Source organism: Triticum dicoccoides, chromosome 3B (assembly GCF_002162155.2).
Source record: "Triticum dicoccoides isolate Atlit2015 ecotype Zavitan chromosome 3B, WEW_v2.0, whole genome shotgun sequence".
In the NCBI taxonomy this organism is placed as follows: Eukaryota; Viridiplantae; Streptophyta; class Magnoliopsida; order Poales; family Poaceae; genus Triticum; species Triticum dicoccoides.
In genome coordinates, this window is record NC_041385.1 from 838313643 (window position 1) to 838329399 (window position 15757).

Here is a 15757-nt window from a genome sequence, read left to right on the forward strand (position 1 = left end):
GCGGGTGGGGGAGAGGGGAGGGGGGGCGTCTCCGATCGCCGGCGCCGTCCTTCGACGCCGCGGAGGCATAGCGTGGAGCCCGCGTGGCGAGATCTGTGATGGAGGCAATGGCGGGCGCGGGGCGTGAGGACGCCGTGGTTGGGGAGCGTGTCTCTAGCTACCCCTCTTCACCACAGAAAGCTGAAGAGGGGTAGTTCGTCTTCCCAGGTTTGCATATAGTGACCCAACAAATTATTGAACACTTGCGTGCTACGAAAAGAAAAGGGCACACAAAGATAGATACGTAGTACATATCTTCGCACGACAAAAAAACATAATTCCATATAACCGCATGCCTGCCTGATCGAGCATGTCGTTCATTAGTTAGTCGGCCTATGTAGGCGGCAGGGGCTGGAGCACGAGGTGGAGCACGAGGCCTTGGCCGCCTGGCCTCTCCTCGACGGCGTAGGAATACGCTCACAAGTTATAACCATCGGATTTTACATGAAGATTTGGCATCTCAAAAAAGCAAATAAAAAATCTCAAAAAAAAAATCAACAAGAACAACCACGCAAAATTCTTGACATTCATTCTGGTTTAATTATGTCTCACCCACCAGTGAAGTCACCACATCAGATGTGCCGTTCCAGCCTGTCTTGACTGTGCAACCCGGATTGGCCGAGGAGACCGAGTTGCTTCTTGACTGCCTTGCGCGAGTTGAGAGTGTTTTAGGGAGGGCGGAGACCGCCCTTGCCAAACTTGAGGTTGTACCAGTTGTGTCTCCGCTGCCTGAGCTTTAGACTGGATCTTCAGTTGGGGAAGAAGCAAGCCTCTATGGACATTTCTCCCCTCGTGCTACTTCATGTCTGTCGTCGAGGCCTGTGTTGTTGTCTGTCTCTGGGAGTGTAGTCATCGACGAGGTTGTGACTCCAGTGCTGCAGATTATTCCCGAGCTGCGGGAGCGTTGTGACGAGCCCACTTCACCTCTTTCAATGGTGCTTCCGAAGGAGATGGTGCATGTGATGTCTGTGGGTGACGAGGTTGATGAGGTAGGTGCTTTGGCACCTAATTTTGAGGCACAACTACAGGATTCACCTCTGCCATGTGGGCAACTGGAGGAGCAAGAGTCCATCGTGTCGGTGGTACCCGTGGCTGATGATGTTCTTATGGCGGTGTCTGCGAGGGACAAGGTCGCGTCTGTCGGTGCCGAGGTTGATGCGGTAGGTGCTTTGGCACCTCATTCTGAGGCGCCGAAGTCCATCCGCCTGCCCGTCTTTGACCGTGAAGATATGCTAGCATGTATTGACGAGGCGGTATTCAAGAAGAAGCTTGGCGGCTTGCTTGCCTCCTTGGAGGCAGCTAGCCCTGGGTCTGGCAAGACGATTGCTTGCCTTCTAGTGGAGGAATCTTCTACGCGCAAAATCAAGAAGGTGAAGAAGGCTCTTAGGAGCATAGGCAAGAAGAGTAACACCCTTGATAAGGTGTCCATGGCTGCTTAATGGATGATTCTCAGTCTCTTCGACCACCATCTCGGATTGGCTCGTCTCCGTGGATTTGGTGTTGTTCGTTGTCTTCAACCTTGGTTTTGTTGGGTGTTTCTTTACGACGTAGAAGTGTGAAGGATTGTGGTTGTTGCACGTTATGTATGTTTGCCGGGTTGACCGTGGGGTTAAGGGGTTTCTTTCTTAGCGAGTAGTCCGCATGTGGTCTATATGTATTGGTTTTCGCCCGGTTTTCCATTAATTAACTGGGCAATTCTTTTCTTCTTAATTAATCGGTGAGGCAAATCTTTTGCCTCCGTTTCAAAAAAAAAATCAATAGAGAATTAGCAAATCCGCTAAAACACCTAGGCTGGGCTACATGTAAGGGTCGCTTTGTGATCCACCAAGCAATGATCACACGACCATGTTTTTTTGATCTTACACAACTGCCTAGTACACGAACCAGTCAAGCTAAGAGAACTCCGATGGTCAGAAGCAGCTCGGCGGTGTGACCTCTCCGGACGCGGACCCGCCGGCATTTTGGCACTTGGCCTGCGCTGGCCGCTGGTGCCGGTACCTCAGCCTGATGTTCCTGAGCTTGATCCCGCTGCAGGGGTTGGTGCCGCTGCAGTTGAACTTCACCGCCACGGGCGTCGCTGACGAGCCCTTGATGTCCGTGTACGATAGGTCGCTGATCTGCACCCTCGAGCTCTGCAGGCACACACAACAACACAGCTCATGATATAGTCGATCGATCACGTGTAGTTGCATGCATGTAGGGAAGGAGACGTACATTGCCCGGGCAGTCGCCCTTGCGGGGGCAGTAGTTCTGGTCGATGAGGATGGGGTTGGCCACGCGGTTCATGGTGACCCGCGAGAAGGAGACGTTCTTGACAAAGCCGGAGTTGGGCATCGCCCACGTCTTGATCCGCAGGCCGTTGGTCGTGCCCTGATGGTGGCAACTGAAGGTGGCACCTGATGCCGTGGCCTGGACCGCACTTGATGTCCCTGATGAGCATGTCCGAGGTGTCGGGCCCCAAGGAGATGCAGTCGTCGCCGGTGCCGATGGTGGTGTTGAGGATGCTCACGTGCCGGGAGTGGCTGACCTGGATGCCGTCGGTGTTGGGGCTGTTAGACGGCGCGATGATCCGGACGCCTTGGACCGTCACGCCGCTGCAGTCGAAGATGGACATGTGGAATTCCTTGCTGTCGAGCAGCGTCAGCTGCTTCACGCTCACGCCCTTGGATTGGCTAATGTCAAGTGTCTGCAAACATAAGTATGTATGTCTTAGACTAGGTATATTGTATATATACGTGTTGTAACATAATACCTGTACCTGTACGTTCTCTCCTATATATACATAACAGCCGTACCCGCTTAGGGTATCGAGTATTGTTCAAACCCTAGTTTGTCTAATATGGTATCAGACGACGCGTTCGATCCGTGCCGTGCTTCCGCTTCCTCTACCGCCGCCGCGTCGGCCTCTGCCGCCGTGCCGCCTCCGTCAACCCTGGCGACGGAATCACCGTTCATGGCGTCCGCCCCGCTCGCCTGGGCCCGTCCGGTCAAATCAGGATCACGCCCGCCCATGCCCCCATCGCCCGCAATCCAGCCGTCTCTCGCCCATGGTGAATCGCTGGAACAGAACTCCCACGATCGCTATGATCGCACACATCATGTGCATGTTCCGAACTCTCACGATCGCTACGATCGCATGCAGCAGCTGCCCCGCGATCCGGCTGTCGCTCGCCCGTATGGCGCCTCTGCGCAGCGCGACGCCACCTACGGCGCGATTCCATCGTATGCTGCGCCGCCGCCGTACGTCGGGATCCCATCGCATGCTGCGCCGCCGTTTTCAGGTCCCCATGGTGCCCCTGTTCAGGTGCCCTACGTCGGGCCGTATCCAGCACCCTACGTCGCGCTGCCGCCATCACCGTCCATCGCGCCGGCGCCGTATGCTTCGTCCTCCGCGGTGCCCTATGAGGCGCTGTATGGCGCGCCCTACGCTACCCCGGCGCCGTACGTCGCGTCGCTGCAGCCCTATGGCGTACATCCTACGGTGCCCTACGGTCATCACCAACACTACCGTGCGCCTCCGTCGGCCGATGCGCTGATTTCGTACAGTGCTCCTCCGGCATACGACTCGCAGCTTCCCGCACCGGTGGCTGAACCAGGACCGTTCCACTTTGCTCATCTGGTGACGGTGAAGCTCTCTGCTGATAACTACCTCCTGTGGCGTGCTCAGGTGTTGCCGCTGATGCGTAGTCACTATCTTGAGGGGTATGTCGACGGTAAGCTGCCGTGTCCCCCGGCCATGGTTCCTGTTCCCTCAGCTGCTGGTGGCTCCGCCATGGTGTCCAACCCTGCTCATCGTCGGTGGATTTCTCAGGATCAAGCTATTCTGGGTGCCATTCAGTCCTCGCTCACTCCCTCCATGGCCGGCATGGTGGTCTTTGCCGCTACGTCAAGGGATGCATGGGCCACGCTCGACTCCAGCTTCTCCTCGCAGTCGCTGGCACGTTCCTCTGCCATTCGTAACCAGCTGGGTGAGGTCAAGAAAAATGATCTCTCCGTCACGGCCTTCTTCAACAAGGTCAAAAATTTGGCCGATACACTATCATCTATTGGGAAGCCTCTCCGTGATGAGGAGTTTACTTCGTTCATTCTCAATGGGCTTGATGAGGACTATGATTCTCTTGTTGAAAAAATCAATGGACGTGACACGCCAATGCCGCCTCGCGACCTCTACGCACGCCTCCTCAACACCGAACAACGGCTAGCTGCTCGCCACTCCGTCGGCGTCTACACGGAGGGTCCTTCTGCAAACACTGCACTTCGCGGGGGCGCCCGTGGTGTCAAGCAGAAGGCGCCGCCGTCCGCGGGCAACCAGCCCCGTTCGCCCGCTCCACCTCCTCCGACAGCTGGCCGCAAGAGGCTACACTGCGAGGCATGTGGTGGTGGGGTTGAATGTCAACTCTGCGGCATTGAGGGGCACTTGGCGTCTCGTTGCCATCGTCGCTTCAAACGCGACTTCCTTGGTATTGGGAACAACGGGAAAGGCAATGAGAAACAAGCTGCTCTCGCTACACAGGAACCTGGATTTACTCCTTCTTATTCTGTGGATCCTTCCTGGTACATGGACACCGGTGCCACAGATCATCTGACAAGTTAGCTCGATAAGCTGGCTACTCGCCAGCCCTACACTGGTCATGACCAGGTCCGCACTGCCAATGGATCAGGTATGCCCATCTCACATGTTGGTCAGGCATCTCTTCTTTCACGTACCACTAAAACCTTGCGTCTCCTTGATGTTCTTCGTGTTCCTTCAGTCGCACGTAGTTTGCTCTCGGTTCCTAAATTAACTCGTGACAACAATGTGTTTGTTGAGTTTCACCCTTTCCATTTTTTTGTTAAGGACCGGGACACGAGGGACGTTCTTCTTAGTGGTCGAGCTCGCCATGGCCTATATGCTCTTGATGTGCCGCCAGTTTCTGAAGTTTTCAGTGGTGTTCGGGTGTCGTCGTCGCAGTGGCATTCTCGCCTCGGCCATCCGGCCACTCCTATTGTGCGCCATTTGCTTCATCGCCATAGTCTTCCTATTGAGTCAAGCAATAAGGAGTTTCTAGTGTGTGATGCCTTTCAACAGGGCAAGAGTCATCAGTTACCTTTCTCTGTATCGAGTCGTGTTGTCAAGGCTCCTCTTGAACTTGTGTTTTCGGATGTGTGGGGCTATGCCCAAACTTCTGTTAGTGGTCACAACTATTATGTCAGTTTCATTGATGCCTTTAGTCGCTTTACTTGGATTTATCTTATTAAGCGCAAATCTGATGTGTTTCATGTTTTTATGCAATTTCAAGCTCATGTTGAGAGGTTGCTTAAGTGCAAAATTATCCATGTTCAGTCTGATTGGGGGGGGGGGCGAATATCGCAATCTTAATACCTTCTTCCAGAAGCTTGGCATCTCTCATCATGTGTCTTGTCCTCATACACATCAGCAAAACGGTGCAGCTGAGCGCAAGCACCGTCAATTAGTTGAAACTGGCTTAACACTGCTCGCACATACCTCTGTCCCATTTCGGTTCTGGAGTGATGCTTTTGTTACTGCTTGTTTTTTGATAAACAGGCTTCCCACACGACTTCTTCACATGAAATCTCCCCTAGAGGTATTATTTCATGAAACTCCAGATTACTCTCTTCTCAAAGTGTTTGGTTGTGCGTGTTGGCCACACCTTCGACCATACAATAAGCATAAACTCGAGTATCGATCTAAGAAATGTGTGTTTCTCGGATACAGTCCTCTTCACAAAGGTTATAAGTGTCTCCACATTCCGACGAATCGTGTTTACATTTCACGTGATGTTGTCTTTGATGAGACTGTTTTCCCTTTTTCCACGCTCTCACCATCTACTGATACTTCCTCTACCGAGTTGCACTCCTTTCTAGTTTTGCCTGATCAATTTGTAGATGCTGCATATTCTCCTCTGTTATTGCCTAACCATGGTGCAGGAACTGGATGGGGCGCTCGCCTTGAGCTTCTTCACGATGACATGGTTGCTACGGCACCAACTGCAGTCGTGACGTCGGATGGGTCACTTGACGGGGCGCTTGACGATGATCGCACGTGCATGCCCCATGCACGTGGATCGGGTGGGGCGGCTACCGCGCCTAACCCGGTCTTGCCTAGCCCGGCTGCCATGCCCGGGCCGGCAGCTTCCCCGGCCTCTGCCCCGCATGGGCAGTCCTCGCCGGCTCCAGGCCCAGCATCGCCTGGCCCGCCTTCGCTAGTCACTCGGGGCATGCAGAGCCCGTGGACTCTCCCTCGGTAGAGCCTGTGGACTCGCCTGCTGGTGTGTCTTCCGTGCCGTTCCTAGACGTTGGCTCTCCTGTCATGGTGGCTTCTCCGACACCTCCACCGCCTGTCATACTACGCCCTCATACGTGCAGCAAGAGTGGCATTGTCAAGCCTCTCAAGCGCACGGATGGTACGGTCGCATGGCTTGCGGCCTGTGTTGCTCGTGCTGAGGCCGATCCTATGGCTGAACCGCGACATTTTCAGGCAGCGCTTGGCATTCCACACTGGCGCGCTGCTATGGAACAGGAGATTCATGCTCTTCAAAAGAATAATACCTGGCGATTGGTTCCACCTCCATCTGGTGTCAATGTTATTGATTCTAAATGGGTGTTCAAGGTGAAGAAACATGCTGACGGGTCCATTGAGAGGTACAAGGCACGACTAGTGGCCAAAGGATTTAAACAAAGGTATGGCCTTGATTATGAAGATACGTTTAGTCCTGTTATTAAACCTACAACTATTCGTGTTCTTCTTTCGCTGGCTGTTACTCGAGGCTGGTCACTTTGTCAGCTTGATGTCCAGAATGCTTTTCTTCATGGAGTTCTAGAAGAAGAGGTCTATATGCGTCAGCCACCAGGCTTTGTTGACTCTGCTCAGCCACATTATCTGTGTCGCCTCGACAAGGCTCTCTATGGTCTGAAGCAAGCTCCTTGTGTGTGGCATGCACGTCTTGGCACTGCTCTTCGTGCACACGGGTTTGTACCATCTACAGCAGACACGTCTCTATTCATTCTCCAGCGACCTGAGGTGACCATGTACATTCTGGTCTATGTTGATGACATCATACTTGTCAGTTCATCCGTCACTGCTGCAGATCGACTTGTGGTTTCTCTAGGGGCTATTTTTGCTGTCAAGGATCTTGGGAGACTGCACTATTTTTTGGGCCTAGAGGTTCTTCATTCTGACAGTGGTTTGACTCTCACTCAGCAGAAGTACTCTCAGGATCTGTTACGCCGTGCGGGTATGATGCAGTGTAAAACTGCCACCACTCCTATGTCCTCCACAGACAAATTGTCAGCTTTTGATGGGGACTTGCTCTCCTCTGAGGATGCCACTGAGTACCGCAACATCGTTGGTGGACTGCAATACTTGCTCGTTACTCGACCAGATATATCATTTGCAGTTAAACGTGTGTGTCAGTACCTCCATGCACCGCGTAATCCTCATTGGACGGCTGTTAAGCGCATTCTGCGCTATGTTCGACACACTGCTTCATATTGTCTACATCTGCAGCCTGCGACTTCTGGTTTGATCTCAGCCTTCTCTGATGCGGATTGGGCTGGTAGTCCCGATGATAGGCGATCCACGGGGGGACATGCTGTGTTCCTTGGTCCTAACTTGATCGCCTGGCAAGCTCGCAAGCAAGCTACCGTGTCTCGGAGTAGTACTGAAGCTGAGTACAAAGCAGTTGCTAATGCCACGGCTGAGATCATATGGGTGCAATCATTGCTTCGAGAGTTGAAGGTCTCTCAAGCCCAACCGCCTGTTCTTTGGTGTGATAACATCGGTGCTACATACCCTTCATCCAATCCAGTATTTCATGCCCGAACAAAACACATCGAAGTTGATTATCATTTTGTGAGAGAACGCGTTGCACAGAAACTACTTCAGATCAAGTTTGTTTCTTCTAAGGATCAGCTTGCTGACATTTTCACTAAACCCTTGCCCTTACCTTCTTTTGAAGGATGTCGACACAATCTTAACCTCCTGAGTGTTTCAGGACATAGTTAAGATTGAGGGAGGGTGTTAGACTAGGTATATTGTATATATACGTGTTGTAACACAATACCTGTACCTGTATGTTCTCTCCTATATATACATAACAGCCGTACCCGCTTAGGGTATCGAGTATTGTTCAAACCCTAGTTTGTCTAATAGTATGGCCGACGTCCGTCATAAGGAAACTGTGTTAGAATTAGAGATATATTCCTGTAATCTCAAACTAATTCTATCTCTTCCTCTCCCGTAGCTTCTCCTATCTCCTTTGTAACAAACCGAATCCCCTAGAGATCGGTAAACTCCTTGTAAGCCACGACAGGGGCCTTTCCTGCCTCAGATCAATATATACGCATGTGGCACCCTCATGAGGGAGTAGGAACGCTTCCCATCTAACATGGTATACAGAGCCATCCTCTTCCTATTGATCTAGCCAGCTACCTCCTTCCTCGATCGCCCTCGCCATCCTTCCTCACTCACCCTCGCCATGTCGTCGTCATCAACCGTCTCCCTCAACCTTGGCGCTCTCCCATCAGAGAAGCTCACCAAGACCAATTTCATCCTATGGAAGGCACAGGTCATGCCGGGCCTGCGAGGAGCGCAGGTCACCGGCCTGCTGGACGGATCAGACGTAGCGCCACCGAAGATGGTGTAGCAGCAGCAGACGGACAAAACCGTCACCACCGATCCCAATCCTCTGTACGCTCAGTGGATATCGAAGGATCAGCAAGTCCTTAGTCACCTCCTGAACTCCCTGTCAATGGAGATTCTCTCCCAAGTAGCGAGCAAGGAGACGACCTTCGACCTCTGGACTGCCATCACCACCTTATTTGCCTCGCAGTCCCAATCGCGCATCACCAATCTGCGGATCGCCATCACCAACACCAAAAAAGGCTCTATGTCTAGTAGTGCCTTCATCTCCAGGATGAAGAACCTGGGAGATGAGCTTGTAGCAGCGGGACGCCCCGTCTCGGACCCTGAGATGGTAGATTACGTCCTCGCTGGGCTTGACAGGGACTATGACCCTGTTGTGGCAGCCATTGGCGCAGTTAAAAATCAGATTTCAGTAGATGATCTGTTCACCCAGATTGCAGCGTTTGATCAGCGCGTGGAGATGCTCGGTGATGGTCCAGATGCAGGATTCAAAACCTCAGCAAACTTAGCCTACAGGGGGCGCGGGCGCGGCTACAATAGAGGCCGCAGGTGCAGCAATAGCAGGGGGCGCGGCCGAGGCAGGCGCCCCTCCCCAACTCCATCTGGTGGAAATAGCGGCGGCAGTGGTGGCCGCGGTCGTCCATAACAACAGCGTCAGCAGGTTCGAGATTATCCAGAATGTAAGATTTGCTACAAGCATCATCCAGGAGGTGCTCGTGATTGTTGGCATCGATATGATGATGAAGATGAACATGAGGAGAAGGAGGCCAACATGGTCACCGACTCCTATGGTGTCGACACCAACTGATATGCAGACACGGGCGCCACAAATCACATCACAGAGGAGCTCGAGAAGCTAACGATCAGAGACAAGTATCATGGAGATGACCAAGTGCATACTGCTAGCGGTTCTGGTATGAAAATCACTTGCGTTGGTAGTTCAATTGTCAAAACCCCCATAAAAAATTTGCATCTAAAAAGAGTTCTATATGTCCCTTCAACATCAAAAAATCTCCTTTCAGTTCATAGATTTACTCTTGATAATCGTGTCCTTATTGAATTTTATCCTTATTTCTTTTTGGTAAAGGACTTGGACACGAGGAGAGTGCTTCTTAGGGGCAAGTGTGTGGGAGGTCTCTACCCACTCATATCTTCGTCATCATCATCATCGAATAAACAAGCTTTTGTTGCTGTCAAGCCTTCTTCAGCAAAGTGGCACAGTAGATTAGGTCATCCTTCATCAGCTATTGTCAAGCTTGTTCTTAGCAAGAATAAACTTCCCCACTCTCATGAGTCTAGTGTTGAGTCTATTTGTGATCCATGTCAACAAGCTAAAAGTCATCAGTTGCCATATCCTATTTCATTTAGTGTTTCTACTGCACCTTTGCAACTTGTTTTTTCTGATGTCTGGGGGCCAGCTCCCACCTCTGTTGGTAGACACTCGTATTATGTTAGCTTCATCGATGACTATAGCAAATTTACATGGATCTATCTTCTTAAGAAACGATCCGAAGTGTTTCAAGTTTTCAAGAACTTTCAAAACCTTGTTGAGCGAAAACTAAACACTAAGATTATTGCTATGCAAACCGGCTGGGGAGGTGAATACAATAAACTCAATCTCTTTTTTCTAGAGCTTGGCATATCACACCATGTATCATGCCCTCATGCACATCAACAGAACGGCTCGGCCGAAAGGAAACATCGTCATGTTGTTGAAGTAGGGTTAGCTCTACTAGCAAATGCATCCATGCCACTAAAGTTCTGGGATGAGGCATTCATGACTGCCACATACCTCATTAATTTACTCCCTAGTAAATTCATCAAATTTGAAACTCCCATCACACGTCTTTTTGGTACAACTCCCGACTACAAAACACTTCGTGTACTCGGTTGTGCTTTGTTGGCCTCACCTTCGTCCATACAATACACATGAGCTTGCATTCCGTTATAAAAAGTGTGTGTTTCTTGGATATAGTCCAATCCACAAAGGAGTCAAATGTCTTGATGTTTCCATTGGTAGAGTTTATATCTCTCGAGATGTTGTGTTTGATGAATCTGTTTATCCTTTTGCATCCCTTCATCCCAATGCCAGAGCACTTCTCAAGAAAGAATTGCTTCTTCTTCCACCACATCTCCAAAACATTGATCATGGGGGCGACAATTGTACTAACCCAACTGATGATCCTACTCGTGGAACCATGTCTCCTTGTGTGCAGGATCATGCAACAGAAAATCGGTGCAGAAAATGATCAAAATTTTGAAGAAAACGAGCTTATATTGCATGTGCCAGAAGAAGACGGAGCAGGCGTGAAGCACGAAGCAGATCCGCCGTCACCTGGAACTCCTGTGCGCCAGGTCACCTCGGATCAAGCACGCAGATTCGCGCTGGATCGCGCGCCAGGCAGGAGCATGCAGCGCCAGTTGGAGGGCGACACATCACCGCATCGCGACGAAACTCCGCGCCGCGCACCGCGTCCCGTGCGCGGGCCCAACGCATCGACAGCGACAGGCGGATCCGGGTCAGGATCGGGATCCCTGACCCACGCGCACGTGCAGGCCAGCAGTGCAAGATCTTCTGCGGCTGCTGCTTCTGGTGGGTCAGTCACACCACAGGCCACACGGCTCGGATCGGGATTCGCTGTGGAAAGAGAATCTGAGGCATCCCCAGGATCCTCTGCGGCTAGTCCTGCTGCATCAACTCCTGTGCCAGCTCTAGCTACAGCTCCATGTGTCATGACCCGGCTCCAGAAAGGTATACGAAATCCAAAAGTTAGAACTGACGACACTATTCCATATGGTATGATGTGTATCACAGGAGAACCGGCAAGGTTAGAATATGCCTTAGGGGATCCAAGATGAAAAAATGCAATGGATGAGGAGTACTCAGCTCTCATGAGGAACAAGACTTGGCGTCTTGTACCTGAAAAACGAGGTAAAAATATCATTTACTGTAAGTGGGTTTACAGAATCAAGAAAAAGGCAGATGGCACCATTGACAGGTATAAAGCACGCTTAGTTGCAAAAGGTTTTAAACAACGTTATGGTTTGGACTATGAAGACACTTTTAGTCTGTTGTTAAAGCTGCAACCATTAGGCTTGTGCTAGCAATTGCTGTGTCCAGCGAATGGAGTCTGAGACAGCTAGATGTTCAGAACGCGTTTTTGCATGGTGTTCTGGAAGAGGAGGTTTACATGAGACAACCACCTGGGTATGAAAGTAAGAAAACACCTCATTATGTGTGTAATCTTGACAAGGCACTTTATGGTTTGAAGCAGTCACCAAGGGCATGGTATTCAAGGTTGAGCTCTCAGTTGAAGTACCTTGGTTTTGTTGCATCCAAGGCTGATACATCACTGTTCATCTACAACAAAGCAAGTATAACTATATTTGTGTTAATATATGTTGATGATATCATAGTTGCAAGCTCCTCTCAAAATGCCACTAATGCTCTTTTGAGTGATCTGAGTTCACAGTTTGCCTTGAAGGACCTTGGTGATCTACACTTCTTCCTAGGTATTGAAGTTAAGAAGATTCAAGATGGCATAGTACTGAATTAGGAAAAATATGCCACTGAACTCCTAGCTCGTATGGGGATGAAGGACTGCAAGCCTTCACCTACACCATTGTCTTCTTCAGAAAAACTTTCAGCTTTTGAAGGAGAGCCACTTAAGGAAGAAGAGAGCACAAGATACAGGAGTGCAGTAGGAGCTTTGCAATACCTGACAATGACAAGACCAGATATATCCTTTGCTATTAACAAGGTTTGTCAGTATCTTCATGCACCTACCACTGTACAGTGGACAACTGTTAAGAGAATTGTACGATATGTAAAGCACACTGTGAGTTTAGGTCTTCAGTTCAGACGCTCTAACTCATCTCTTGTTAGTGCTCTCTGATGCTGACTGGACAAGATGCAGTGATGACAGAAAGTCAACTGGAGGTTTTGCAGTTTTCTTTGGCTCAAATCTCATTTCTTGGAGTGCCAGAAAACAAGCCACAATGTCCAGGTCAAGTACTGAAGCTGAATACAAGTCACTAGCAAATGCTACTCTGAAATCATTTGGGTTGAATCATTGCTCAATGAGTTGGGAGTTAAGCAGCATCGTGTGTCAACTTGGGAGCCACATAACTTTCTGCAAACCCAGTGTTCCATGGCAGAACCAAGCATATAGAAATTGACTTTCATTTTGTAAGAGAAAGGGTTGCAGAAAAGAAGTTAGACATACAGTTCATTCCTCTCCAGAGATCAAGTTGCAGATGGATTCACTAAAGCTTTGCCAGTCAAGCCCTTCGAGGAATTCAAGAAGAATCTTAATGTAGGATAGTTGAGATTAAGAGAGGGTGTTAGAATTAGAGATATATTCCTGTAATCTCAAACTGATTCTGTCTCTTCCTCTCCCCTAGCTTCTCCTATCTCCTTTGTAACAAACCGAATCCCCAAGAGATCGGTAAACTCCTTGTAAGCCACGGCAGGGGCCTTTCCTGCCTCAGATCAATATATACACACGCGGCTCCCTCACGAGGGAGTAGGAACGCTTCCCATCTAACAAACCGAACCGAATTACGATGCAAAAAGAAACCAAAAAGTTCATGTCATCACTCACCCTGGGCCCCTGCCCGGCGGTACACCTACCGGCCTTCTTGCATGCCCAGTACTCCTGCCCTTGCCCGTCCAGCGTCCCACCACGGATTGCCAGGCCGTCGGCATGGTGGAACATGATCCACGCCCTGTTGTCCACTGTCGACGGCGCGAAGACGGTGCTATTGTTGTCAATGGCCACGTCCACGCCGGCGCTCCGGCAGGGCCCCTTGAAGTAGGCCTGGCTGATCAGGAACCTGCCTGCCGGCACCCATAGCACCGGCCGGGAGCCGCAGCGCCCCGTGTCATTGCATGCCGCACCCCACGCGGCCAGGAACGCCCCCGCCGAGTCCAATACCTGCCCACCACGTTGTACTCTACCGCCGCCGTCAATGCCACTAATGCCGTCTCTGTGAAGCTATGCTATGATGATAGCCTAGGTACTCATCAAGTATATAAAGAAAGCCTGGAGCTAGATCCCTCAGTCAAGTACTAGTAATCCTCCTTGATGTATATAGAATCGTTTACGGACCGTGCAACAACCTTCCTCCAATCGTGATTTGTGGATTTCACTAATTTCTATTACCCCACGAGTAGTATTCTATTTGTACGTTGTCTTGGGCGTGTCTAACGCGCGCGCTCGATTTCTGACCAGAGCGCAAACAACAACTTCAGTCTTTTTTGAGACAAAAAAACGACAACTTGAGCGATCGGGTTTGGTCCTATTCCCGGTCCGGATCGATCCCGGCCGGGAACGCTCTACCTATTCATGAGTTTGGCCCAGCGCTGGCCCAATACCTGCCCTAGTCTCTTTTTCTTTCCACGTTTTTTTCTCTTGGGCCTGTATATTCCTATTGCGCCCATTCCTTATCTGGGAAAGAAATTTTCAGGGACAGTAATGGGCGGGAAATTCCACTTTTGATTGAAATAAACCCCCTAAAAAAAGAGACTGAAATAAACTAGCACTTTCAACGAAAATTAATTGCTAGTTTTGCACAGAAAAATTAACCTATCCTTCTATTCCCTTCGATTAAATTTGTCCATGTTTTTATTCAGACAAAAAAAGCATGCTCAATTGAATTGATCTACATCTTTTTGGTTGAATCGGGAATGTTCATTGAATTGATCTTCTATGAAAAATTTCAAATTAACGACAAATTTTCGAAAGCATGAACATATTTTGTAAATTCTGAACAACTATTGAATTTATGATTTCTGGAAATCATGAACATATTTTGAAACTCATGAAAACTTTTGGAAAACTCAAACATTTGTTGTGTCAATTTGGTGTCACGTGCTCGCGACGATGTCCACCTCGACTCGCGTAACCTTAAGACAGGATGGCAGTGGTGTCACGTGCTCGTCTTGGCGTTCGACGTCGCAACCGCGGCGACGTCCACCTCGACTCGCGTAAGCCTAAGACAGGGTGACAGTAGTGTCACGTGCTTGCTCGTCGTCCGTCTTCGCACCACGAGGACGCCCGCCTCGACTCACATACACTAGTAGAAAAGGGGGCATCAGTCCCGGTTCGTAAGGGCCTTTAGTCCCGGTTCTTGAACCGGGACTAAAGGGTCGTTACTAATGCCTCCCCCCTTTAGTCCCGGTTCAAACTGGAACCGGGACTAAAGGTCGCGGCCACGTGGAGCTCCACCTTTAGTCCCGGTTGGTAACACCAACCGGGACTAAAGGAAATTTTATGATTTTTTTTTGAAAAAAATATTTGAATTTTTTTTTGAATTTTTTTATTTTCAAATTTTTGAATTATTTTAACCTATAATCTCTAATCACCACCCTCATCACTACTCAATTTATCCTCTAATCTCTAATCACCCCTCATCATTCATAATCATCTAACTTCCCGAACGGTCACCCATCCTCCCACTCCCCCAGCCTGAGCACACTTAACTTCCGGGTTCTATTCTCCCTCTATTCCAAGTCTGCACTTGTTGTTTTGCTGACAATAGTAAGATGTCAATCCTATTAACCCTCAGGAATTTTGCGTGAGCATGAAGTGACACATTTCACTGTTTGAGTTTGAAACTATTGTTTTAAAAAACAATAATTATTTAGTAACACTAATATTTCTTGAATAATTAGTTTGACCATTGTTTGACCACAGTTTGACCAGATTTGACCAAAATTCAAAATAACTGAAATAATTATTTAGTAACACTAACATTCTAGAATAATTAGTTTGACCATTGTTTGACCACAGTTTGAAATTTTTTCGATTTTTTCCACTCTACATCTTAAAAGCTCCGTAAATTTTTTTCTGTTAGGTTTTTGAGGATTCTAAAAATGTTTAACAGGGTTCCCCGGTTAAATTTGGATGTAACTTTTCGAGTAGATGATTTTTCATATAAAAAACTTTTTCATCCGAGTCAGTATGCAAAAGTTATGCCCATTTTACTAAATTCTAGAGAGATTTTGCAAATAAAGTCAAAATTCATATTTGTAAATTTTCCCAACAACTAGACCACATATCACATGGGAAA

At 49.2% G+C, this 15757-nt stretch overlaps 1 pseudogene; it reads right to left on the reverse strand.

Moving 5' to 3' along the window:
- Nucleotides 1–456: 456 nt before the first annotated feature.
- LOC119280236 overlaps nucleotides 457–15757 on the reverse strand; it is a 28184-nt pseudogene continuing 12883 nt past the window's right edge.